Consider the following 21,749-nt stretch of genomic DNA (forward strand, 5'->3'; position numbering starts at 1 on the left):
CTGGAAACTTTTTTTGACGAATAAAAAATGAATAAATAAAATAAATGAACAAAAAAGCCTTCTTGCGTTGTGGGTGCATGCAGTTTTCTTTTCCTTTTTTTCTTCTAGTTTATCAGTACGGCTTTGATGAGTCCTTTTGTGTGCGCTCTGTGTTTTTGACGGGCTGTGTGAGGAGAATGTGTGCTCTCCTCCCAGTGGTGTGACTCGGGCATCCATTAACCATTCTTAATCACAATAAGAGAGTCCGAATATTCTGAACATCATTAGGAGGATGAAAGGAACCTGCCGGGCTATTATTGCCAATGTTGTAAAGATGCACCACCCACAGAGATAAAGTTCTCTGTTTACTTTTTACATTCAGGTTTGTCTAACCTGCCTTGAGGGAAAAATCTCCATTATGGAAGTGTAGAAAACTGCATCGACCTCCTACCATTGTTGCCTATCCGCTTCTTTAAAAAAAAATCTTTCTTTCACTTGTCATAACATCACAGCACTGCAAAAGCACTTCAATGTTCCCAGTGAGAGGAAGCACAATTCATCACAATTGCATGGTCCTGCAGGAAGTGCTACCTCAACACAACAGTGACCATATAAACGTGGTGTTTTTTCTTTCTGTTTTCTGTGTATCCTTGGGATAATTTGATAATTATGGATATTTTGAGCCTAAACAATCTGAACAGCTTTCCAGCATGTATATACACACACACAGAGAGAGGGAGTTTTAGCTCAAATAAATTTAAAAGAATAGTTGTTCAACAGAATAAAGTAAGAAAGAACAGGTTTGTAACAACATTAGTGTGAGTAGATTATTTAATTACATCAAAAATGATCAGTGCATTTTTATATGAATGTAAGTATTAAGGCCCGTACACAACGGGACGAATATCGGCGCGCGTTATTCGCCAGCGTTTTTCAACACGTTTTTTGTGTTCACACCCAAGCGATTTTCGCTGACGATGAGCCGAGTGAACATGCAAATTCATTCCCTGACATTAGATGGCGCTTAATACCACTCCATAACAGTTCTCTTTTATCAAGATTTTTGTAGTCGCTGTCGCGTTTGTCATAGTTCTTTATGTTCCGATCACCAACGAGACCAGCAGCTCTACATTCATCTTGCCTTGCATCTTCCTCGTCTTATTTCTTCCCGGCAGTGTTTAGACGTTACTCGGCATATATCTTCTTCGCCGTTACGTATGTGTGCTCGGCAAGACCGTTTTGTGTTTGAGCGCCCCCAAGTTGTGTTTTACTGTAACTTCAGAAGCTCCAGGCACGTGAGCAAAAGCGCCAATCTCATTGGTCGGATGACACGGCGCGTCGAACCAAAAAAACGAACCCGAGGCGTTTTTAAAAAAATGACGCTTTTACGCGTGGCGTTTTTTGCGTCGGTGTGCACACTCACATTGGCGCCCTTTGTTTAGTCACGAGGCGTTAAACGTTGGCGAATATCGTGCGCGAAATTCGTCCCGGCGTGAACAGGCCTTTACATTGCCTTATCAATATAATTTTTTGGGGGCATTGAGTTGGTGGGCGATCGAGTAGTTGCTTCACCTCATAGGAGTAGCGGGTTGTCACTTTCTGCATCCATCATTCATCCTCTATCCAAGCCACATGCCATCATAGCTTTTTCCTTGCTGCCTCTGTGAACGCATCTTTGACACATTGACACCTCCCGCAAACATTTGTTTGTGATTTTGTCTCTTCGTGTGACTTTGGGCATACTTCGCTCCATTGCTCTTTCAGTTACAGCAATTTTCTGTTAATCTGATTTGGTTAAAGACCACATCTCACTATAGCATTGCTAGTAGTATGGTGGTACTGAAGAGATGGGCTTGAAGGTTTGGCTCGTTGGTGGTGATCACCTCGCCGATGATAGAATAACTTTCGTCATGCTGCTTTCTGTCAGCGAGATAGCTCATTGCTGTTGGTGTGTCCCATTGTAATTTCTTGGCCCAGGTTGGTGTAACTATTGACTTCTTTGATCTTTTAAGATCTGATCTGGATGGAGCCATTCTTGACCTGGTGGTTTTTCATCCATATTGTCTTTGATCGGCTTATTTGGAGTCCATCCTTTTCACTTTCTTGGTCCAATTGGTTCAGCTTCTCTTCGACTTCTGTTGTTTCTCCAAAAATGCCATCAGAAAATCGTTAGATTGTCTTTCATCAGTGATGTTGATGCCATCTTCCTGTCCAGTTGTTGAAAGACTTCCTTGAGGGCAGTGTTGAATCGCTTCTTTGGAGATATGCTGTCTCCTTGTTTTGCCCCTCACATTAATGTGGAGGGTTTTGTGGAAGAGTGTAAAGTCTCACAGTCTTAAGATTGTAAAGTGCATTTTGGAAACACTCCATAATCAAAAGTCAAAATTAAATCCCTGATTGTGCCTTTCTCAAATGTTAAGGAATAAAGCCAGAGCAAATTCGAAACATATGTGTTGCAATCTCAGGAAGTCTTGATTTTCATGTTGCCAGATTCTTAACTATTGCTCCTTAACTGAGGCCCCGTTTACACGTACATGGCTATTTTGAAAAACTGAGACATTTCCCTTCGTTTGTGCCCTTCGTTTACACGCAAACGGAGAATTCGCCTCTGAAAACGATTCTTTCTAAAATAAATGGAGAAAAATCTATCATAACTCCAGTAAACTATGGAGTGCCGCAGGGATCTGTGTTAGGCCCTCTATTATTCTCAATATATATGCTGCCACTTGGAAATATTATAAGGAAACATGGAATTAGTTTCCATTGTTATGCTGATGACACTCAAATCTATATTTCATCACGGCCGGATGAAAACGCTAAATTATCCAAATTGACAGAGTGTGTTAAAGATATAAAAGATTGGATGACGCGTAATTTTCTTTTATTAAATCCAGACAAGACAGAGGTACTACTTATCGGTTAAAAAAAAAACCACCCACAAAACCTCTCACAATACAACTTTAACATAGTAGGATGTCCTGTTACTTCATCCTCTACAGTAAAAGACCTGGGTGTTATATTAGACTGCAACCTGTCTTTTGAAAATCATATTTCATATGTAACAAGAACAGCCTTTTTCCACCTTAGAAACATTGCTAAGCTACGTAATATGCTATCTGTTTCTGATGCAGAAAAGTTAGTTCATGCATTCATGACTTCGAGACTAGATTACTGTAATGCGTTATTAGCCGGTTGTCCTGCATCCTCAATAAACAAGCTACAGTTAGTCCAAAATGCCGCCGCTAGAGTTCTAACTAGATCAAGAAAATATGATCATATAACACCGATTTTATCATCACTACATTGGTTACCTATAAAGTCCCGTATTAATTACAAGGTATTGCTACTGACTTATAAAGCCCTAAACGGCTTAGCTCCAGTCTATTTAACGGATCTTCTATCGCCCTATAATTGAATTGAAAAACTTTATTAATCCCAGTAGGGAAACTAATTTGCTACCAACCATACAGCCATCAAACACGATACACAACTAACAGACAAGTACATAATTCTGGATTAATAGACGACTACTAGCCTAAGCGCTGATTACAAGACACAATTTGAGAGATTCATTTTCACAATCAACAAATACTAAAAAATACTAAAAACAACACTTTAAGAGACAAGAATAATACTCAACAATCAGCAATGTTGGTTAAAAAATCTGACCGCTGCTGGAACAAAAGACCTTCTCATGCGCTCACTAGAGCACCGTGGCATTATCAGTCGCTCACTAAAAGAGCTTCTGAGTCCTTTAAACAAATTGTGCAGTGGATGGCCTTCAGAAAGCAGGACCATTTTTAATTTGGAACTAATCCTCTTCTCAACAGTAATCTCTAAAACATCTGGATTAAGACCAATAACTGAACCTGCTCTCTTGATTAGCTTATTTATCCTATTTTTGTCCTCAGCAGATATACTGCCCCCCCAGACAAGTACAGCATAGAAAAGAACACTGGCTAAAATCCCTTGATAAAAAACATTTAAGAACTTTGTGCTTATGTTGAATGATCTGAGTTTTCTCAAAAAGAAAAGTCTCGACTGAGCCTTCTTCATTAAAACATTAGTATTCTCTTTCCAGTTTAGTTTGTCATCCACATAGACACCTAAATATTTATATGACTTCACAATTTCAATCACCTGACCATTAATTGTAACTGGAAGGACCTTCTCTTTTTTCTTTCTAAAATCAATCACAAGTTCCTTAGTTTTCCCTACGTTCAATTTCAAAAAATTTGTCTCACACCAGTTGTAAAAAGACTGCACCTCCCTTCTATAGGCAAGATCATCATCCTGATTAAGTAGACCCACTAAAGCAGTGTCATCAGAGAATTTTTGTAATCCATCGCGCTCTTTAAGGTCACTAAATTCGAGGCTTTTGGTCATACCTAGGATATCCAGATCCACCAAAGGAGGGAGAGCATTTTCACATTTAGCACCAAAACTCTGGAATAGTCTTCCGGATACTGTTCGTTGCTCAGACTCGCTCTCCCAGTTTAAAACTAGATTAAAGACGCATCTCTTCAGCCAGGCATTCATATAATACTTTTAATCTTACAGTTAAATCCGACCTCTAGCTTTTTTTTTTATCTTACAGTTAAATCCGACCTCTAGCATATAAACGCCAGAGGAGAACTGGCCCCCGACTGAGCCTGGGTTCTCCCAAGGTTTTTTTTTTTCTCCATTAGGTCACCTGATGGAGTTTTTCGGTTCCTTGCCACTGTTGCCTTTGGCTTGCTCAGTTGGGGATATTTAATTTAATTAATCAATCAACGATACTATTGATCAGCATTACCAAACGTAGACGTTCCACTAGAAACAAACATTGATGTATTGTTCTAATTTATTGCTGTGAAGCTGCTTTGATACAGCCTGTGTTGTGAAAAGCGCTATATAAATAAACTTGACTTGACTTGACTTGACTTAAAAACTCCGGCCAGAGTGGAGATTTTGGAAAACTTAGTTTGCACGTTTGCATGTAAACTGAGAAAAACTGAGTTTTAGGCAGCGACGTCACAGAATGTGACTATTTTCGGGATTCTGATTGGCTACCGTGGGCTTGAGCTTCTCGTTACACTGCCACCTACAAGTTTGGCATGCTCTTGACAGCATATACACGGTTTCGTGTGCACGATGTTATTTTTGAAAATGAAGAGGGGTGAAATGTCAGTTTATGAAAATAGCCATCCACGTGTAAACGTAGCCTGAATCACAAGATAGTAGTGAACAAATGAATGCAGTGCTGTCATGTGTTTGGAGGGCACACTGTAAAAAGTTTAACTATTATTTACTCAATTTTATTGGTGAAACATTTTTACACTCAAAAAAATTGAGTAAATTTTAAAGCTGTGAAATCAATGAAATATACTGTATGAATTGAGTAAATGCAAGTAAAAAAATTAAGTAAATCTGAGTAACTGCATCTGGTACATTAACAAATAAAATTGAGTAGAAATAATTTAACATTTAAACATTAAAAAAACAATATTTATGAGTAATATAATATTAACTGTTTTTATTAATGAGTAATATTAACTTTTTTATTTTCTCTAAACGTTTGTAAAAATAGTACTCCAGACAACCACCATTATACATTACATTGGCCTTTATTTTCAATGAGTACAGCAATACAGCACATTTTAGACTGTTTTTTCATGTATACAATATTGCCTGCATTTAAACTTATTTAACAAGTAAAAATGAAATATTTAAACATTCAGGTAGCCAAATTCAAGTGTAATCAACCACTCTGTTATCCAATATCCACCGAATCTGCGCTGGTCCTCGTGCCGGAGACAGACTCGCGCTCTGCGGGTGAACTTTGAACTTCATACCGCCGTCTTGCATTTCACTCACAGTCACTGTCTGAGGCACAGCCGAAATATACTGCGAGCGACTGACATAACCTGCCAATAAACAAAAAGTGATAGTTCTGAGGACATTGTATCATCCAAATGATAATAATTATATTCATTATCATTATGAAAGTCAGTCATGTGTTTATGCAAAGCGTTTCAATCACGCAAAAAGACAAACGCGGCTCTCGTCTCGTTTAGGTGTCGAATTACGCCTCTGTAGGCTATGTTGTTTTGCATTAAATATGATTTAAAGCACAGTAATGATTTTATAGATAAAATAAAACATACACCAACCTGAATTTCACAGTGAAAATGCACCAAATCTGCGACGCTGAGAAGAGAGCTGTTGTTCTTGACTGGAGAGTTCAAACAGCCACGCTCACTCCAACCGTCGAGTTTTCGTCACGTCAGAGGGTGGGGGAGGGGGGGGGCATTGTTTTAATTGAGTAAACTTACTCAATTTTAAGAGCGTGTTAAATATATTAATAATATTGATTTGAATTAAGTAATTTTTTTGTTTCTTGAAACAGATCAGTTTAATTAAACATTCTCAAATATTTTGATAGAAATTTCACATATATATTAAGTATATTATAAAGAAATAATTGGTTAGTCAAATACTAAATTATTTTATTGAAAAAAACTTAAATATATCTGTAAATTTTAGATAAAATTAACTGTTGGATTTTTACTCAATTATTTTGGTATGTTTAACTCAAACAATCAAGTAAACGATATACAGAGATTTTATTAAGTTAATAAAGTTAAAAATTTCTGTAATATTTACTAAGCCACAGAATAATTTTTTACAGTGCAAGGGAAATCTAACCAATGCAGCACACCAGCTTATTAGGTAGTTCCCATCATTTACCAGGTTTATTTTAGAATTATCATATTATTTATAATAGGATATCATATTAATTAGATTAATTACAAATATTTATATAATGTAACACTTCATTGTTCTTAATATTTGCAGTCTGGATGATTTTCTCATTGAATGCAATAAGTGGAAGCAATTAAGTCATAACTCCAGGTACTTATTTACCTTTACCTCAGATATGCACATGCTTTAAAATGGTTAAGCATTAGAATTTGGCCATTATATCTGAAGACAGACTTTAGACACCTGTGGGATTTGGCTGAGAGCTTCCCGATCCCACAGGCACATTACAGTGTGGACCTACTGACAGTTCAGATGCCAGAGAGGAATTCCTTTGAGAGAACTGAGAGTCAATATTTATAAATGTTTTAGTGTGTGTTTGTCTGTGTGTGGAACTAAAGTTTCTGGTTCGTGACAGTCTGTAAAAAGAACAATAAAAGGAGTTTTCAACGTGGTATTTCATTGAAAAAAAAACAAAAAAACTTTTGTTCACTAATCACCCATAATCCAGTTGAAATCGCATAGTAGTTTCATGGTTGAAATATGCCATGACGTCATTTTCATTCCTCCTCATGCAAACACCTCTCCTTTTTGTAAATCAGGCTTATAGATAATTCACAAAACCTATGTGCAATTAACATCATGCTTATTGTCAAATGATGATTCAAATGGATATATATGTGTCTGTATTAGGGCTGTTTTCGACTAAGGATTTTCATAGTCGAATCTGATTCGTTAGATTTTGCCGTAGTCGACTGATAGTCGAACCTTTTTTTTTTTTTTTTTCTTTTTTTTTTTTTAGATAGCAGCTAGATTTTTTCCATTTCAAACAAAAGAGCTAAAAAACACATATATATCACACATATATCATAACATTTCATAAACATGAGGAGCAATATGAGAGAGAAATTTGGTGATGGTTGTTTAGGTACATTAAATCACGTAAAGCTTTTTCACGCCCATGAGAACCGCGTGGAGTCAACTCACAGCCGCTCCGCTGCCCTGCTGAAAATGTGAAGCAGAAACGCTTAATATCAGATAACGTCCATAATAATTGGACTCTGGGTTCGATTTTTTGACCATTTTCAGTGGTTATGAGGAGCAATATGAGAGGGAAATTTGGTAATCGTTGTTTAGGTACATTAAACAACGTAAAGCTTTTTAACGCACATGAGAACCGTGTGGAGTCAGCTTTTTAACGCACATGAGAACCGTGTGGAGTCAGCTTTTTAACGCACATGAGAACCGTGTGGAGTCAGCTTTTTAACGCACATGAGAACCGTGTGGAGTCAACTCACAGCCGCTCCGCAGCCCTGCTGAAAATGTGAAGCAGAAACGCTTAATATCAGATAAAGTCCATAATAATTGGACTCTGGGTTCGATTTTTTTTATCATTTTAAGTGGTTATGTGGAGCAACATGAGAGGGGAATTTGGTAATCATTGTTTAGGTACATTAAACCATGTAAAGCTTTTAACGCACATGAGAACCGTGTGGAGTCAACTCACAGCCGCTCCGCAGCCCTGCTGAAAATGTGAAGCAGATTTTTGAATACATTTTTATTTATTTACATTAGTAAGCTACAGGACATCGTCTTTCAAAACATGACCTGAAAAAATAAAATAAAAATGGTACCCAGCCCTTCTGAAAATGCGAATGCGTCTCTGTCCCCAGCACATTTCAAACCAAACTGACGCCCATGTATTCGACTATGAGGTTCATAGTCGAATCAGACCTCTCCGAATCGAATCGTCGAATCCTCGACTATTAGAAGTCAGCCCTAGTCTGTATAACTGTAAAGAATAGCATTTTTTTTTTTTTTTGCTTTATTTACAACTTTGAAAAATAATGTTTTACTGTGCATTTTTTGTTTAATGCGGCTACATATTATATTCTGAAGTTGGTAAAAAAAAAAAAAAAAAACATTATTAATAAAACATCACTTCCAAAGTTAAAGCAAAGGAAAATATTCTTTAAAATGTCAGCAGCGCTACTAGAGCCCTCAGACTTTGCAGAGTAAAGGGATTATTGGTTGTGTTTTGTGTTCCATACTCAGTATCTGTCTTCAGCTGTGAAAACACATAGTCAGTGAAAGATAGCAGGCGAGCATCATGAAGCAGCAGAGAATGTGTTTGTGGCCTCCGGTCCTTCACAGAACATAAAGATAAAGCAGGACCGACAGCTTGGCTGGTAGACGTGTGCACACGGATACACCCTGCCGTAAATCAATTATGCTGTTTAAAAGAACAGGCTAATGTTTCCCTTCAGTCAACTTCAATCCTTACAGGATTTTGGCCTTCTAAACATCCCTGTATGAGTTGCACATTTTTATCTTGTTACTATTTGCTTCATTTAAGAGTGCAAGATCTTATTTGATAGGAAAGATCCTCCCTTCCTTCCTGTAAATGATGCAAGCTAAAGGGAAGCACGTTATAAACGATATTTCTCCGTTGTATGTAATGAATTCCTTGTCAATATGACAGAGCACCATCATAGTTAAATGTCACCTTGTTACCATCATTTAATTTTTCATAGTCGTAGAGATTTACTGAATCGATTTACTGAATCTTAAAATATTGTGTGAGGCTGTTAAAGTACCAAGCAAAATAATATTGTGATTTGTGTAACGGTTAACTGAAAAGGAAGGAAGAATCAATATCTCCCTCGAAAGGACTTAATTTGGTTTCTGCACTTCATCTCATATATTGGAGTTGCTGACATCCCATAAATCTCTATCATCTAAATCAACTAAATCTCTCTCAGCTCTAGTGAATCTGGTCCGTCTGTGCACTGTCACTGTAAATGAACTGCTCTGATTACAGGGTCTCTCCAGACTGTACAGTGCATCGCATATCATGCCGCAATGATAATGCTGATGGACAGAGAGAGTTGTTTTGGGCTCTGCTGTCAAAGTGAGGAATTTTGGATCATAGCAACATGCGAAAATATGCGAAATGCCATTTGACATGGAGTCAGATTTTAATTTTACCCTGATATTGATCTAGTGAGCAAGATCAGGCAAAGCCATGGAGCAGCGATTACCGCTGCCTTGTTATTAGTCTTCAGCGTGAAGTAAGCATGCTTTCGCATCCGTGGAGATGTCATAATCATAATCATCGAGTTAATTTACATTCAGAAAATGAGCAGTCTGGCCAGCTGGGACATTCGCTAAAATGTTGTTAATTATTTAATCTGCCTCAGCTGTACAGATTTCTCTACTGATTTAAGTCCCCCTAGTTAATAATGTTATCCCTTAAAACTCATTTAAAGGATAACTGTTGCCAAAATGCAACCTAGGGCCTTTTTGTTAATCTACCTGAGGCAAACTTTCATTTAAAAGCATAATTAGAATGGAAACGCCACTTTTAAGTTTGACCGTATTAAGGTGAAAGTCAAGGCTAAGGTGAAGTCAGTCATTTCCACTTTTTGGTTGGCTGAATATAATTAGCATTAAAGCACGACAAATATGAAATATAAAGGTGCGTCCCAATTCACTTGTGCACTAGTATGAATAGTGTGTTTTCACATTGAGAATTCCAAAAAGAAAAAGTGCACCTTAAATACCCGGAAGATGCACCTAAGTAACTGAAAAAATGAAGTGTGGAATGTTGGATACTTTATGCACTCACCTATCACAGCTTCAATTACGTGTTACAGTGTCATTTTTGTTTTACGTATTTATTTATTTTTTATTTCTTATGTTTTCAGAAACAGAACAGAGTGAAAATGTTAATGTCATGCATTTACTACATTAAACAGTTAATTATTCAAAAATCAATGCGTAAATTCTATTAATTCAATGTTTTATGAACCTCCAAGTATTTGCAAACATATGTATATCTCCAAAGGTGTTTTAACATAAAAGGGATTCAACGTTTTAGATGTTTCAATGGCTATCTAACACTTTCCATTAAACCTGATCTGATACCAACATCAAACTATATGCTTTAAAGCAAAAATATAACCCTATCTTTCTAAACAGGACATTTTTGCCTGGAGAAGCCAATTTAGACTCTTTCAGGAACGTGTTTGTATTGGAGTTGAAAACGATGCTCGTGTGTCCAGTCCTGCATGAGTCAAAATGATTCGTGCCCTTTCATCTCCTCACGAAGAGGTGCATGAGTCACAGTTGCACATTAGTGTTTCCTTGGCAATGCAATATCTTTATTAGAACAGGAAGGAACAGGAAACATGGTTATTGGCCTCATATCACCTTCATGTTCTTACGCTGGGCAACCCATAGGAACTCAACTCATAGACCCCGAAAAAGTATTTTCAAACTTTGTTATCTGAAATTCCCCTGTCTTAGAGGGACAAAATGTCAAAGGTGTGCGGAAGAACATCTTGGATGTTAATGCAATCTTTTCTTTAGAAGAAAATTAGTGTTGGATACCAGGACCGTTGATCATGTTCTGCTGAAACAAGTTGTTTTTGTTTTTTTGTCAAGTACATTTTGCAAAGATATTGTAATGTGTATCACAATTATTCATATAGAAATAAATTAGCTATGCAATTGCACGGCCAAATTTCCTTTCCTAAAAATAATTTCCTAGCCAGCTGCATATGAAGTCAGTTAACCAATGAAGTGCTTGTGTGTTGGCTTAAACTATTTAAGAAGCATATTTTGATATCTGATTGCCCTTTTTATATACAAAGTTAATGTGGGCTAACAAAAACTGTAAGTGATTAGTTAATAAAATACTTAGCAATAATCCCTTCTAGCTTGTTACAGTTGTCTAAAAGTGGATGTATCTTTATATTTCACCTTAGGGCTCTACATGAGATCAAATGGCACAAAGCGTATAGAGTCACTAAACTTGAGAGCAGCCTTGGATTCACGTATAAGCTTTTTTTTTTTTTTTGATGGTTGTGGACATGTAGACAGATAAGGAGTTGAAGGGGCCTTGTTGGTGGAATATGATGTGCAATAAAAGGGAACAATCTATATTTCATCACTCAGCCATCCATGAAGAAAAACAGTCCTGTTAGACATGCCAAAATTTGATGCCATGAAAGTGTCGTGCATGGAGACCGATTTATTCTGACATACAGAGCTGTGGAACTGCAAAAAAATATAATAATAATAATAATAATAATTAAAATTAAAATAAATAGACATTGTTGGATACACTACCAAAACAAATAGCGTAAATATTCTTAATTAATTTTAATATCTGAACTATATATTACTGCATTACCAGATAGTTTTTTTATTGTTTAAGAATTAACCTCACTAAATTTAGCTTGATGCTTAAAATTAAATCAAAATAAAAGTTATATTCTGTGAAATCTGAATTTTACATCTTATGCATTTTTTCAATTTTACATCTTATGCTCTTAAATATAATAAAATGTAAATAATATAATAGAATGAATGAATGTATATCACCTGATGAATAATAGATTCATCAGGTGATATACACCAGCACATATTATTTAGAGAGCAACTTTCTCTCTCGCAAGGGAAATTGCTATTTTGGTGAGTAGCTTTGCTTGAAATTCCCCAAAGACGTGTTTCAATAAAATTTCAGTGGTTCATTTATTACAAGCATTTTGATTAAACCGTTTTTTTTTTTTTTTTTATCTTAGCCACCAAATATTAATAAGCTTTATTTCTTCCCCTGGTACAACATGCCATTTCAGACCAAATGCTATCACATGCACAGCATCAAAACCGTAATTCCACATGATCCATTCATATGTGAGTCACATCCACGGTTGTTAGCGAGTGCTTTGACTCTACGCATGACTCTAACATGACAGGAGTTTAATGGAGAAGGAGGAATACTTGACATTTGAAGTCACTGTCATTTTAGCACACACATTTACCTGAGCATTTGCCAGCTTATTAATTACCAGCGGTGTAATTACCTTTTTGCCATACGCAACCACAGAATCGCAATAGCAGGAAAAAGGATAGGCATATAAATGCTGGTATTTGGGAAAAGAGCAAGTGCAAGTCTGTACAAAGCCTATACAATAACTCATCACATGACAAATGGACAAAAAAGAGAAGTTGTGAACTTTGTTACTAAATAATCTTGTACTGCATTATAATGATGGTCAAAGATGGCTTATTATGGACAGGGAATTGGGCTACTGAAAATATAATATTTGAATGCAGCTTTGCCTTCAATAATTTTGCTGAATGAGATTTAATGATCCGAGTCAGTAAAATGATCCAATCTATCATCACTAGAACAAAAATATATCCAGCAGAATTAATTGTTTGGTCTGAGCAAAACAACAGTAATATTCCTAAATGAATTATTGTTGTTAAATGTATGTATGATTCAATGGCTCACTCATAAAATACAGTCCTTTTGGAAATTCTTGAAACAGTCTGTTGAACGAATTGGCTCAGTAAATGATTTCAATGAGTTCAATGAGTTCAATGACTCAATTATAAAGAGTCACTTGTTTTGTTCCTGAAGTGCCCTGTCCCAAATGAATCAATGTTTTTGAACTAATGAGTGTAGAGAGTCAATGACTTGTCGGCACCTACTGGCATAATGTAACTTGCAAAATTAATAATTGAAATATATATATTATGATGCAAAGATTGTCTGAAACGTATACATGTACATTTTCATTCTAGGCTAATCTTAATGTGTGATATTCTAATCTGTTCTTACATTTCCATTTAAGCCATGGTAGCATTTTCTTATGAAGTTATCATCCAATGGCCAGTTTTTTCTAGCATTTGGCACTTGGCAAATGTTCATTTTAAACTCTGCATGCAGCAACACTCCAACGTCAGTAAAAATATACATCACAGCTATTTATTTTCCTTTTTACAGACTTTAAAGGTGAATTACAGACCTCTACATTTAGTGCTGCTCTTGTAAAGGTCAGACAGAAGAATTTCACTTTTCGATGTGACCTGTCAAGTAGCCATTAGCTGACCTTTTAATAGGTGACCTCATCAGTATGCAGATGAATGACCTCAAAGCAAATAACTCAAAGCTTGAGGAGACAGGCTCAACATAAAGCCACTCTCTTCTCCTAAAAAAAGTCTAAAGAGGTCAAAATTCAACACATTCAGACTTCTTCTGTACAGGAGGCTTCTGTAAAACACAAGGCACTAAGGTTGTGTAAACCAAGAGATCAGTCAGTCTATGACGCAACAAAACCCATGGCATGAGGGAACAAGGGACAGTGGGAGATCTAGCATTCAGCGTGACAAGGAGAACACAAAACCAAAAATGGAAAATGAGATTCCAGTGGGGGTCCAGTGATGTGTAAGGAAATATAATTCACACTAATGTATTAGATAATTACATTTGACATGGTACACACTGATGAAATATGAAATGGTTTTCAGTTATGTGGAATAGCTTCATATGAGAGCCTTAATGTGATCAAATGCTTGATATGAGAGGTTTAATGTGATCTAATATGAGGTATAAATTAATGTTTCAAAGCATTTGAACTCTGTCCGCATCAAGAGCTTTTCGAGGGGCATAACGCTACGGTTTCATACTAACACTGCAGTAAAATCTGATGTAATTGTTATTTTGGTGGCTATTGCGATTCTTAATGAATCTTTTCTCTCTAATAAAATGGCATATTAAAATAAGCACATTGCTAACTAGATACCATTGCCACCAGAATTCTACAGTTTTTTTTTTCAAGGAAATTATATAGGTTTGAAAATTTCAAAAGCAGAGTGTGAAGTGTCTTTTTAAGTTAATAATATTGTGCACATCTCAGATTATGGTGTCTGTTTATCAAACAAAAGATGAATGTCTAAAGGATAATGATTAACCATTAAGTAAAACATGATGTGCTGTCCAGTCATGCATCAAATATCAATATTCATCTTTTTGACAGAAAATGCTATAATTGCATGTACAGTATTTTATTTATGCATCAATATTCATTATTGGCATTTCTTTGTCACCTAGTGAAGGATAAAAAATATAAGGAAGTTAAGGGATGTCAATTTACACAAATTCCCATGATCGATCGTCATTTAAATAAACGATCAATTAATTGATTAATTGTTAGCCTTAATACTGCAATATGCAGTGGCATTTAGACAACAGCATGACAGGGTGTACAAATGCTGCACAAAACGCTATGTTCCTCACCAAATGAATGAGAAGGGTTTTTAATCTAAATAAAGGGCTAGGATTGTAAAATGAGTCGATGTGATTGATCATTTATTAAATTACATATTTACTAATCAAATATAATGACAACGTGTCACCAACACCGCCTCAGATGTGTGCTTGTCAAAATGTGTACTCTTGTTGTGGACGCGCTCTTCCTGGAACAACGCTCTGAAAACGGCACAACGATTTATTAAAATGGTGTTGTCATAAATGTTATGTGTCACAATCAGAAGGCAGCAGACAAGCAGTCAATCATAAAAGTGGTGTTTCTGTTCTAATTATGCTTTTACACGAAAGTTTGACTCGGGTAGATTAAAGGTGCATTGCGCAACATTTCATGTTAAAAATGCCATTTTTTCTAACCCATACATGCTTAAGCAATTGCCTGATGGGCTGAATGAGCCCTTCTCTGATCACTGCGATTGCCTCTATAATCCTGTACAGTAAAATAAATAAGAGGGATTCGGGTCGGAATTTGAGACTGGGCGTGACGTCATGCGCGTTCAGTTGCAGTGTTGCGGTTTCGCTTGTCGCCAGAGGGGGCATAGTTCTGCAAAAACTCAGAGACTTGCGCAATGCACCTTTAACAAAAAGAGCCTAGGTTCAATTTTGGCGAGAGTTACACTTTAATAAGCGAGTCAATGAGTCATTCCTTCAAATTATTCGTTCAAACGTCTGATTCATTCAAGAATGAGGCATTTGTTTAGGAATGGGCTACTGTAATCAGGCTACTTGTCCGGTCGGGCAAGGAAAATGGCTTTTTGTTTAAAGCATGTTTTTTTCTGAATACATCTAATTTAAATGTTGTATCTTTAGCCTTTAGCCATCTTTAGCCTTTAGTCTGAGTCAATCAGTTTCACAAATAATGCTGGAAACCGCAAATGTTACTATGATTATTTTTTATTATGCCATTGTGCTAAATAGCCAAAGGTGGTTTATTTGTATATTCTGGGTTTATTCCAAAATTATCATTTTTAGCGATACTAGGATTTAACCAAAGTGTTATTTGATTAATCTGTAGAATCATGTCTTATCAGATTTGTCCATTCATGACCTGGCTTTCACCTGAACGAACCTATCAGTACCCTCTCGAACGAGTTATTTTCCTCCACTGGGTTTCTTCCTCAGCTGTCCACAAGAAATCCATCAACTTGAGCTTTGACGGATATAAATAATTGTTGCCTAGCAACACTGGCTTGAGATTTGTGAATGCCAATGCGGCTTTACTGTTCATTCATTACAACGTGGGAATGATAGAGGTTAACCATTAATTTTAGGCACAGTTCGGGCAGAAACATCTGCTCAATCTCCCATCCTACAGTATATTATAAGCACACTGAATGAAGTGTTGCATGCACACTGTAAGATAATCCACAGAGAATGTTTGCTGCTGAATTCCCCCAACCATAATGGCACAAGCTTACTTTAAAAATGCGGTGACAATTACTTGAGGCACATTAAGCTAATTTCTGATCATTTTATATGCTAAAGCAATTTTGTCTTTGATTCAGCAAATAATATATCTAGGTTTCATGGGTTGAGCACACCTGGACTGTTCCCAGGGTCTATTTGTTAATCATGCGATAACTGACTTCTTTGTCATTCAGTTCATTACTGAACTTACTCTATCTGAAAGCAGCACAGGTAGTATAATGCATCATGTATAAGTTCCTTGAAGTGCAATTGTTCATACATCCATTGATGTCAGTGTCTGGTCCAGGTATATATTTTTTACAGGTTACGGTTAAAATGACCTTAAAGGTCAATAGTCACACACATGTCTCTTTTCACAGCGGCACTCCAAAGTAACTTTGAAGAGTGAAAAGAAGCCTTTGGGTGAAGACAGTATCGATAGTATCAAGTCTATAAGTCTAACAAAAGCCAATCAGAGACAGCAAGCCAATGACCGCCATTATTATATGTTCTCGACTCACTTTGTTGCTCTTGTGATAGCAGTGCAGTGATTGCCGCACCATTTAAGGTTCTCTTTTTCATAAGCATGAGATCATTGCTATAAACTGTTCTTTAGATATTTTTAGAATTTCCTTTGAAAGCATGTTATTAATGTGATGTATTTAAGAAATATTGATACTTAAATCTCAAATAGCCCCAAAGTACCACTATATATTAGAATTATTTCTTATTTCTTATAAGAATGAAATAGGTTATCACAGACATGAGAGAGGAAATACATTTAGGCTTAAGCCCTATTCGGATGGGACTAGTTTTCTAAAAGTGGTTTGAATTACAATTCTTATCACCTGATGTCTGTGATTTCATGTTCAGATTCGGATGGGACTAACATCTTTTTGTTTAGTACAGAGGTGGGAGTGTGTGTTTACTAGACATGGGCATTACAGAAGTTTCAAGATTCAAGATTCTTTATTGTCATTATACAAAGGTATAGCGAAATGTATGCAATCCTTATGGTACCATCACATATAGCTTGTGCAGACTAACATATAATTTAAGTAGAATAGAAACAATACGATTATGACCAATATACAGTATAATACATCAATAAATAATATGCCATAATCAAGACAACGCAAATACAATATAAAACAATACTCACAAAACCAGTGCAAGCATATTAGACTGTAAGTACTGCATGATATTGCACATAATGAAAAGAGAGGTAAGTGCAACAGAATGCAACCCAATTTAAATAATAGAGTGTAATGTATATACACTGAAATATACAGAGGGTGTTGTTAACCTTCTATAGGTTGAGATATAACATGCCCCATCAGATTGGTGCATTTCTCAGTTTATGAGTATGTGTATGTGTGTGTGTGTGCTGGCAGTGAGGGTCATCTGCTGTGCTTATGTGCATTATACAGTATGTTTTTTTAATTACTTTCTTATTGATATAACTTTAATGTAATATTAAAATCTTTTTTACATTTAAGTTTAGAAGTGGCTGTTTATAATAAACCCACATAAGTGAGCAGAGACATCTAGACAAGTATCTTACCTACTGATATTAAAGATTCCGCGATTTGGCTGTATTTATTCATTTTATTGTTTTCATCAGATACCGTCCATAATAAAATGAAATGAAAGCATGTGAAAGATTGGTGGTCCAAGGGTAGCTCAGGTTGGTCAAAGAACACATGAGGAGAATGCTCCTGATGAGATGGTGGATGGTGTCCTGGGGATGTCCTTCCAGACCTGGATCAGGGCCTCAGTGAGCTCCTGGGCAGTCTGTGGTGTTACTTGGCAGTTTCGTAAGCTCGGATACATAATCTCCCAGAGGTTTTCAATTGGATGAAGGTCTGGGGAATGTGAGGGCTAGTCAATGGCATCAATGCCTTCATCTCTACACACTCTGGCCAAATGAGACCAGGTGTTGTCATGCACCAGGAGGAGCCCAGGGCCCACTGTGCCCAGTGTAAGGTCTGATAATTGCTCTGAGGATTTCATCCCAGTACCTAACAGTCTGTGTGACCCTCCAAAAATATTCCTCCCCAGACCATCACTGACCCACTACCAAACCGGTCTCGCTGGATGTTGTTGCAGTCAGCATAACGTTCCCCATGGCATCTCAAGACTTACACGTCTGTCACGTGCGCAGTGTGAACCTGCTCTCATCTGCGTCGTGAACGGGGTGCTAATGGCAGACCTGCCAATTCTGGGAGAACCAACAAAACTCCTTGTCGGCATGTATGGATGTGCCATCCTGGAGGATCTGGATTGTGCAAACTGATTGGGTTGCAGGTACTGTCTAATGCTAAAAGTAGTGACAAGGACCTTAACAAAAAAGACACATCAGTCAGTAAGGATAAAGAAAGAGTAGCTGTCTGTGGCCACCACCTGCAAAACCATTCCCTTTTTGGGGGTGGTCTTGCTGTTGCTTTTCCAGTGCACCCGTTTCATGTGTTGTACTGTGATGATTAAGTGTTCCCTTATTTTTTTTGAGCAGTGTAGTAAGAAAACAGGCAGAGATATATCTAATGCTTCAGTAAGTTAGTGGGTGAGTGAGATTTTGTGTCTTTGAGTGCATACAGTATGTGTGTGTCACCCCTTGTCAGCTCAGTTGATGAGTTGAGGTAGTGTCAATTCAATTGTCAATTCAGTGGTAATACTTCGCTTAAAGGGATAGGATCCCTTAAAGAATGTAGGTAATCAAACAGTTGACGTTAGCCATTGACTTCCATAGGAAAAAAATACTAGTAAAGTCAATGGGTGCCATCAACTGTCTGGTTACCAACATTCTTCAAAGTATCTTATTTTGTGTTCATCAGAAGAAATAAAGGTTTGAAACAACATTAGGGGTGAGTAAATGATGACATTTTCATGTTTAAGCGAACTATCCCTTTAATAAACTCAAAAATATCAAAACTGACAAAGGTTTCTGAAAAAGTTGTTTTAGTTGAGGGTTTTTAGTGTACAGACCAATGACAATGAGCCATTTTATTTTTATTGTGGAATGTTATAAAGGTAAAAAAAAAATCATGTGGCAAACAGATTGTGCACAAACTGTCATGTTTTTTGTAATTAAAATTAGTTCATTATTTTAAAATAGTTTAATTGATTATGAATCCAATAAAAATATTTTGATGTTTCTGAGGTGAGACAGGCCAAAAAACACCATTCTAGGACAATTTTATATTTCCAAATTTGGTCTCAAAATATTGGAATTGTGCCTGTTTTTTTTTAGGACATTGCTATAAGCAATATTGAAGATCCCCTGTTTTAGCTACATTTATGAATAATGTTTAATATCTATCAACTGAGATGTTCTTCAGTCTATCTGCATGACTTGGTATGTGTTGTATTTTTGACAAAAAAAAAACACACGAGGCCAACAATAATTTAACTGCACTTCCAGTCACATATAATTGAATGTTAAGTTTGACAAGCTAGACATGGAGAGTTGACATTTCCATGTGAGCGCTTGTCACTGCGGTATGTTTTTGTTTAGTTTGGACCGGAAAACTGTACAAGCCTCAAGCAACGGGTTTCTCTGTCTATTGTTCTGTGTTCCACTATGTGGCATGTGGAAGTTTAAAACATTGATTTTCATAATTTGTCTCATTTACAGTAGCAAACAGACTGTTTCTGAACAGTTCATGTTTGCTGAAGATTTTAGAAAACAGCTGTTAATGAAATGTGTTTATCCTTGTAAAAGCTGAAAAAGGATTATTGTCAGCTTGCCAAACAGATGCACACAGATCGTCCTTATGTTCTATAGACATGCATTGAATGAGCACCTAGAATAAACTGCAATTCATTTGTGTTTCAGACTCTTTGTATTCCAGTATAGGTTATGATGTTATACAATGCAGCATCCTAAAATAGAAGAGGAGTGCACAGTTATCTCCACTGTCAAGTGTTGACATAAGTGCATGAGGCTGAACTGGGCTGTAGCTGTTTACACTAATCAGCCCTGTCCTGCTAAGCTCTTTTGTTGACTCTTGTGTCAAGAGACCTTTGGTTGAGATTAACGTTCTCTCATTCTCACCACATCCAACTCAGGGCAAATGCTGGATTCATTTGTTTGTGTCTTTTTGGCTCCAGGCGCACAAGCCAATGAGTTTTGATGCAGAAACCCAGTTGGCACTTGTAACCAATTAGATGGTGTGAATCAAATGTGGGAAAAGTATGTAATACCAGTCAAAAGTTTGGAATAATTAAGATGTTTTAAAATGTTATTTTTAGAAGCCTCTTATGCTCATCAAGGCTGCATTTATTTGATCAAAAATACAGTAAAAATTCCTTTTATGCAACAGTTCGCTGGAACAACCAAATAAATACATAAATAAACGGGGAAAAATGTGCAATTAATAAATATTAACTTATATAATATACTTATATATTGCTTCAACTGAAAATAAACCCCACACAAAATTGTCAAAATGCCTATTTTTGGTGAGTATCCTCGTAAAAAGATTTTTAAATGAAGGTCTTGAACGTAAAGAGTTGGGAGAAATCAAATTTTGTGTTAGGTCTAGTGACAGCAGCTTAATAAACCTGCAGTATCATTAATGTTAATTAATAAAAGAACAAAACACAGAGTAACACTCATTGCTCTTGATTGAACAACTTTTGTAGCTTAATAAGTATTCATTTATACAGTGAAGATAATGTATGATTATTCCATTTCTGTGATATGTCTACTGTTAGACCTATGCCTGAAAATCTTAAACCACATTTTATTTCATTTGTGTCTTTGTTCTATTGTAAACAAAAACTATTGTAACTTCTATGTAAAATGTAGGTGGCAACCTTATGGATTAAAATACAAAGTTGCATGGGTCAAAAACAGCGAAAATAATACCTTTTACTAATTTGTTCCCCATAAATTGAGGAAAAAAAGGAACAGCAGTTAGCATTAACAGAAGGTGAGATATATATTGTAAATTTTGTATAAATTGTAACTAAGACATCCCCCACCCTCACTGTTTTGTATATGAGGTAGAGTAAAGGGCATTAATATGTGCTTTACCAATAAACAGCCAATATGCTAGTAATATGCATGCTAATTAGCAACTACTTAATAGTGAATGAAAAATGTATTCCTATTAAAGCTGAATTTTCAGCGTCATTACTCAGTGTGCGGTAAGAAATGCTCTAATGCTTGTTACTGCTCTTTAATTTATTGCCCCTCATAAATCACTTTGTTGATTACCCACTTCTGGAGTGATGATTTATTGTAATCAGAGGGCAGGAGGGAACGGTAATAAATGTCTGGGCTCTTCCTCTAGATCTTCTACGTCCATCTTCTGGCTGAGCATCTGCCCTGCGTCAGAGGCTCCATGAACTTGACAGCTTAGCGAGAGTCAGGGCGGCTTCTGCAATGGGACGGGCCTAAAAGGTGGTTTGACCTGGACACTCAAACATAAACAACTTTAAAGCTTGGCTGTTTTTTCCGTCACTGCGTAATCTGTGACAAAACCCAATATCCAGG

General features: G+C 36.5%; 1 protein-coding gene and 1 long non-coding RNA gene across 9 annotated transcripts in view; one reads left to right on the forward strand and one right to left on the reverse strand.

The window, feature by feature from the left end:
• tmem74 (transmembrane protein 74) overlaps positions 1 to 21,749 on the forward strand; it is a 78,064-nt gene that overhangs the window by 38,054 nt on the left and 18,261 nt on the right. Inside the window, exon 4 of one of the 8 annotated variants that reach the window (XM_081387874.1) lies at positions 21,547 to 21,656. The exons of the other annotated variants lie outside the window; for them this stretch is intronic. The gene's annotated coding sequence lies outside the window, so the exon portion shown is untranslated. The remainder of the gene's footprint in view (positions 1 to 21,546; positions 21,657 to 21,749) is intronic. 8 annotated transcript variants of the gene reach the window in all.
• Positions 5,567 to 6,250, reverse strand: LOC308704387. The gene is made up of 2 exons (XR_014031802.1): positions 6,132 to 6,250; positions 5,567 to 5,885 (listed from the first exon to the last, which is right to left on the reverse strand). It is a non-coding gene; the product is annotated as an uncharacterized lncRNA (long non-coding RNA).

The sequence above is a fragment of the Scardinius erythrophthalmus genome (genome assembly GCF_964197995.2).
Source record: "Scardinius erythrophthalmus genome assembly, chromosome: 16".
NCBI classification, from domain to species: Eukaryota; Metazoa; Chordata; class Actinopteri; order Cypriniformes; family Leuciscidae; genus Scardinius; species Scardinius erythrophthalmus.